The 6697-nt window shown below is 37.2% G+C and overlaps 1 non-coding gene across 1 annotated transcript; it reads left to right on the top strand.

Annotated features, from left to right (window-relative positions):
- The first annotated feature begins 5957 nt into the window (after positions 1 to 5957).
- On the top strand, positions 5958 to 6030 carry TRNAY-GUA (transfer RNA tyrosine (anticodon GUA)). The gene has a single exon. It is a non-coding gene; the product is annotated as a tRNA-Tyr (tRNA).
- Positions 6031 to 6697: the final 667 nt, after the last annotated feature.

Below are 6697 nucleotides of genomic sequence, written 5' to 3'. Positions count from 1 at the left end.
GTACCTAATTCTTTAAAACATGAATATTTGCGAGAGCGCATTAGGCCTGATTCGTAAAAATATCCCATATAAAATGTATACATAGTACAAACATACAACAAGTACAATCTGATTACCAAATTATATTATTTATACACTCATTTTGAATTTTCAATAAACCACACTAATGGACTTTTCTTGTTTACCTTTCCTAACGCTAACTGATAACGTGACGCATTGTCCCTCAAACGCTATGCAGGGGATAATGCAGCGATGTAAATGTGAGTGATAGGCCAAACTGGAGTTATGAACTTTGCTCTCTTAAATGAGTCGGTTTTAGTTTGAGCACGCATGGATTTTTCAGGCCTATATTTGTCAAACTTCAAAATATCCTAAATCATCGCAAGGGTCAGTGGGTTTAGACGAGTAAAAACTATGAGTCGCAAATTTGAAAGTTAAGCTACAAAGAGAAAAAAAGCGCTTGAGGAGATGGAAAATTCTTCGAAAAAATTCTATAATAATTTATTTAAAGAGATAGATAACAACAACTTTTATAGTTAAAATTAGAAACTAACACGTCTCTTAAAATTCTCGCGTGCTCAACTGGTTTCACGCCAATTAAATAGCTATAGTCCCATCAGAATCAGCAAGAGCTATTTGAATTAATTCCTCCATGTTTTTTCGCCAAGCTGAGAACTACGCGTTTTACGTCACCAAAGAGAATATAGGGGAGGAGTGGAAACCACTGAAAAATAACATTTATAAAGTAAATGTTTTCTTCAAACGGCACTCTCTCTTCACCTAAGCCCCGGCCATGATTCACCACTATCCGGGAAGAGCCCATGTTCTTCCGAGAAGCACATTTCATAGAAAAATGTGAAAAGTACATAGGAAAAGTCCCTCATAGTTCTTTGTCTTTTAGGTTGAAAAATATTTTCGTTAAATGAAAGATTTTGGTCAAAAAAGAAACATGATAAGTAGGCCTAATTCTTTCAAGTAATTTATGTTGCCTTTAAAACTGAATTTTTGTATTATACCTTACTTCACCCAAATGATTTTGACCACTTATCTTTTAATTTTCAAGGCTTTGTCATCAAAGTTACTTTTTTTATTAATTGGAAGAATAGGTCTCTCCCTTGGCAGGTTTAGATTAGGTTAGGCGTAAGGACCTTGGGTTTAAAATTGACCGAATTAAAATTATAATTTAACCAATAACTAAACTTAAAACATTGGAAATAATTAATTCCACGATCATTCAAAAAGCCCTGGAATAATTGGGAAAATCCCAGGAAACTAAAGGGATAGTAGCCGAATTTTCAGGCCCGATCCGAGCCCGGCCCGGGATCTAGCATCTTGAAAAATCCGTAACCCGGCCCCGGTCCGAGTATAAAGTTGGTTTTCCGACCCGGCCCGTCGATTGCAAGAATTGACCAGCCACGTTGCTATTTTCTTTTTAAATATCATCAATGAATTGAATTGATATTTGCTTTAGCGTCGCGTATTATTCACTTTTATTAATAATAGTCCGTCACAACGTCACATTTGTTCTAAGAAGCTCATACTCGTTTAAATTATCTTTCATTTGAATTATGAATTAAAGCAGAACAAAGTCAGGCCCGGCCCGAATTTTGAAAAAATAATCGAAAGCCCGGCCCAGGTCAGCCCCTTAATTTGCAAAATTTGAAAAGCCCGACCCGACCGGTCCGATAAAATTTTCAATCTGGTCTCTGGATAATAGCGCTCAATTTTCAAAAAACCATTGAAAGGTTTCAAATAATTGTGAAAATATTAAACATTCAGAAACTAGGCCTAGTTCAGTTTGATCAATTCTTATTTGAAACAAAACTTAAAGTTTCGATTTCAATCAAATTTAATCGTTACGAAAAATATATTTTAATTTTCATAGAAAAAACTCGTAAATTCATGAGAAAAAGATGAATAAATTTCGCAAATAATTTGATTCTTTCGTTCTTGAAAATTCCCATTAAGTTCACTAGACATTATTTAAAATGAACGGAAAATTAAGTCTTCGTTGCATTTGCGAATAAAAAAGGTTAATAAATTATTCACAAAGTTGAAATATTTGGCGAAAAGTTAATTCGAAATGATTGAGTTATTTGGTCCGGAATTATCGCGAAACCTTACACGGGAAGTTCTTGAAAAAGTTCACCAAGACTCGTGGCGTCGATTAATAAAATGTTGAAAACTTATTTAAGTATTTTTAAATCCGTAAATGGCTTTAATTGTTCGTGAATCTCGCCACTAACTCTTGAAATTGTTGAAAATAAATAAATAGACTTAGGTGGAAATGATGGGGTCAATTCGGCAAATTGAAGAATTGTCGAATCCCGAACTGGGGAAATGAATAACGGAAGTTGGTGACTCACTGGAAGGCAGTCCCATGATGAGGAAGGTCAAAGGTCGTTTGTGGTCAAAGTGTAGAAGAGGGAAGACTCTTTCGCGGACACCGTTTAGTCGGTGGAAGAAGGTGGTGTCCAGTTGTCGGGACAGTGGTCGACAACAATTCCAGATGAAGGGAAAGTGAAAGGAACCACGAGAAAGAACTGCCAGAAGATACTTAAAGGGAGAGTGAACTGTCCACTCTAATCTAAAGAGATTTAATAATGGTGGTCGTCTGTCCATTTTCCCTTTAACAACCTTTACAGGTTGTGCTTGACCACCATGTCCTTAATCTCTAGCAGAGCCTGTCTCCTCAGTAGAAGAAGGGGGAGGTTTAGGTCAAGGTAAATATTAGGTTTAGGTTAATTGTGAGGTTGGGTTAGATGAGGGGTAAGGTTGGTGGGTTGAATGAGGTTTCCCCTTCCTCGAGGTCAGGCTTCCTGAGTTGGTGCGGTCACTTTGCTTCTCTTAGGATAGGGGTCAAAATTGGAAACGTAGTTCTTTCCCGTGGTCCTTCACTCGCCCAACTTTTCCCATCATTTGCAATTGATATCTCGACCGTATCCGTTATCCGTCTGGACTTCTGACGCGTACGCGACGAACACTCGTGTCTTTTCATCCGGAATCATCCCCCGCGTCCGCGTACACGTTCATCCTTGCCAACTTCTATGGAGTGACGATGAGATGACGTTGATCCTGAAAATAAAAGCAATGAAACGTCTCTTTTACAATGAAACTTTTCAAGAATTTCAAAATTGTACCGACCTTACGTTAACTTGGATGAAACAAGAAGAGATTCGTCCCCTCAAAACAGGAGCATCAAAATTTATGGCGACTGGATGTTGATATTAGTTCCCTGCGACGTAGAAGGTGAAAAAATATATTGGGAAATAAGGTTAAGTGTGTTTGTTGCTTTGGATGTTTGTTCTTTAAGCACAGTTCGACTAAACTGAATGGTTGATATCAAAAGTTCATAAGTATGTCCCGTAAGTATGACACTACTACCTATACTTCGTAATGCTAGAGACTAACTGAGACTAACTAGAACGACGGAAGCGAGTCAATTGACTATATTCGGTTATGCAGTATATCTTCATATTTAGTCTGCACTGAGCTTTTGACAGCGCTTCACCAGGTGTCACTTTACGAGAATCTATGACGTTTGTGACAAACTCTCAGTAACCAGTGACAAACTTATCGGACATATTAACTTTAGTTGATATTAGTAATTCTAGAGAATGCTTTGGTTGAGATACTCAAGGTTGGGTCCTTTGAGATTAAGACTGTTAAAAACGTCCTATAACAGACCCCTAACATTTTAGCTTTATGATTAAAGCATGAATCGAAAGTTTTTAAAAATATTATTTTTTTTAACCAAATAATGCAGATATTGCAAAAGCGTTGCCCGCAATACTATTTGGGATTTTGTTTGTACATACACAGGAAACTCTTGCCGGTTTTTAGTCAATAAAAAGATAAAAAACACCCGAGCAAGTAGTATAATAATAATCATAATAAATTGAAAATGGATTTTGTTCCGCATTTCGGGGTTGTAAAGGAAAATGGTCATTTTCGAACGTTGCTGCAGATTTTTGTAAATTTATGTTCAAAAGTTGGATAAAAATCAAGAGTTCAATCATATAGATGGTTGTAACTTGCAAGGTCTCGGTCTAATATTTTAACAATTAAATATTGTCGTACCCGGACATGTATTTCATTGCACCCTATGTAAATCTAAATAGTGACGCAACATTGTCACGTAAGATAGTGTACATATGTCACAGAAAATTGCCCAACCAAAAGTTATCTTTAGAGATGGTTAAAAAATTATTTATTATTAACAAACCCAAAATGAATGCAATCCTCATTATAGCCGTTATTGAAACAATGGAAGTGAAGTTACAGGCATCTTTAGCCGCGCAAAAATTAGCAGCAACTCCCAAGTCCTGAGAAAAGATTTCAAAAACCATCACATTATAAAACTAAATGCTCTAATTATTTGCCTTTTTTTAATCCATGCTGTAACTACTGTGTAAACCCCCCTAGGCCTAATTATACTTACATTAGCGTGGCTCACTTCATTTGCTGTACTTCAGATGAGCAAGGTCAACTGTAACATTTTGTTATTAAATAATTTCTTGTAAAATTTGTTTTTGACTAAGTAAAATAATTAATCTTAGAGTTTATTTTCTTTTTACCAATTTTATTTCATAATCAAATTCAGAGTTAAAATGGGTCAGAAATTCATCTTTCTTTCTTTTAGTTTTCAGAAAATAATATGCTCCTGAAGGGATAAAAATCAACTTGACATCATTTTGGAATTTTCAATAGCCAAATTCCACCAATAGCCAGCGTGTAAATCAAATATTCCCATAATTTTCATATATAAAAAACTTGCATTATTGCTGGGGACAATAGATTAATATAAAAATTTATTCTTGTATGATTAACTTACATATCTAAAAAGCGTGACATTTTCCAGCCACTAGTCTTACTTAGTTAATTTACAAATAGCCTCTTTGCCATAAACCGGTACTAGTCCTAAATTTAAATCCAAAAGGCTAATCAGCAATGAATTTCGTGAAAGTCCCAGTTCGAGATTAATTTACTTATTTTATTAATTCATTTGGCTTTACAAAGTATACATCCGACAAATTAAGCAATATTTTGATCCTGGCGGAATTTCATGTTGACCCTTAAACACATACATACTTAGCGAACTTAATTGACCTCGTGTCATACTTCTAAAATTGATTTTCCCATAAAATCCGAGATGAGGAGAAATAAAATTAATGAACATACTATTAAAGAAATATATTAAAATAAAATAAAATGTCACATAATTGGGAATCAATTCGAATCAACACGATCTGCGTTCTCTTTCGTATGCGTCAACACGTGACGCTTCAACGAAGATTTGATGGCGAATCTCTTCAGACACGTGGGACATTGATGAGGCTTTTCGCCGGAATGCGAAACCGAATGACGATAGAGATCTCCCCTTCGAGAAAAAGCTTTGCCACATTCCTGGCATTGAAATGGCTTTATCTTTTCATGCACCCCCACGAATGTGCATTTGAAGACGGGCTTCGATGTTGAACACCTTTCCGCAATCTTCGCATTCGAATCCATTTTGACCCTGAAAGATTAATTATAGAAATCCCCGATCAAATATATCAAGGACTCATGGAGTAGCGAGTTCGTTTGCTGACAATTCACTCACGGTGTGGACAAACAAATGGGCTTTCAATCCACCCGCTTGAATGAATTCTTTTCCACAATATTCACATTTATGCGGTCGAACTCCAGTGTTCGGCTGTAAACCGAAAGGTTGTTGGTTTTAGTCCACCCGGGAGCGTTGTTGTGAAGACTTATAAATAACGTAAAAATTCAAAGTTTTTCCACAATACCTGAAGATCATTTAATTTCAAAGCTTCCGTGGCGCAATGGTTAGCACGTACAGCTGTTAACCGAAAGGTTGGTGGTTCGAGCCCAGCCAGGAGCGGTGTTGTGAAGTCTCTGATGTAACGAAAATAGGCAAGTTTTGCCAAAATTCGCGACGATAATTGTTTTTCGAAGCTTCCGTGGTGCAATGGTTAGCGCGTTCGGCTGTAAACCGAAAGGTTGTTGGTTTTAGTCCACCCGGGAGCGTTGTTGTGAAGACTTATAAATAACGTAAAAGTTCAAAGTTTTTCCACAATACCTGAAGATCATTTAATTTCAAAGCTTCCGTGGCGCAATGGTTAGCGCGTACAGCTGTTAACCGAAAGGTTGGTGGTTCGAGCCCAGCCAGAAGCGGGGTTGTGAAGTCTCTGATGTAACGTAAAAAATCAAAGTTTCGCCAAAATATGTGACGATAATTGTTTTTCAAAGCTTCCGTGGCGCAATGGTTAGCGCGTTCGGGTTTTAACCGAAAGGTTGGTGGTTCGAGCCCAGCCAGAAGCGGGGTTGTGAAGTCCCTGATGTAACGTAAAAAGTCAAAGTTTTGCCAAAATACGTGACGATTATTGTTCTTCAAAGCTTCCGTGGTGCAATGGTTAGCGCGTTCGGCTGTTAATCGAAAGTTTGGTGGTTCAAGCCCAGCCAGAATCGGTGTTGTGAAGTCTCTTATGTAACGAAAAAAGTCAAAGTTTTTCCACAATACCTGAAGATCATTTAATTTCAAAGCTTCCGTGGCGCAATGGTTAGCGCGTACAGCTGTTAACCGAAAGGTTGGTGGTTCGAGCCCAGCCAGAAGCGGTGTTGTGAAGTCTCTGAGTAAATAAATTATACAATAGGGTGTTTCCGCCAGAGTAAAAAGGGAGAAGAAATAGGGGGC

Source organism: Phalangium opilio, unplaced genomic scaffold (genome assembly GCF_054372755.1).
Source record: "Phalangium opilio isolate 3A_F unplaced genomic scaffold, DU_Popi_V2 ptg000022l_1, whole genome shotgun sequence".
NCBI classification, from domain to species: domain Eukaryota; kingdom Metazoa; phylum Arthropoda; class Arachnida; order Opiliones; family Phalangiidae; genus Phalangium; species Phalangium opilio.
This window is presented reverse-complemented; position numbering and strand designations above follow the sequence as displayed.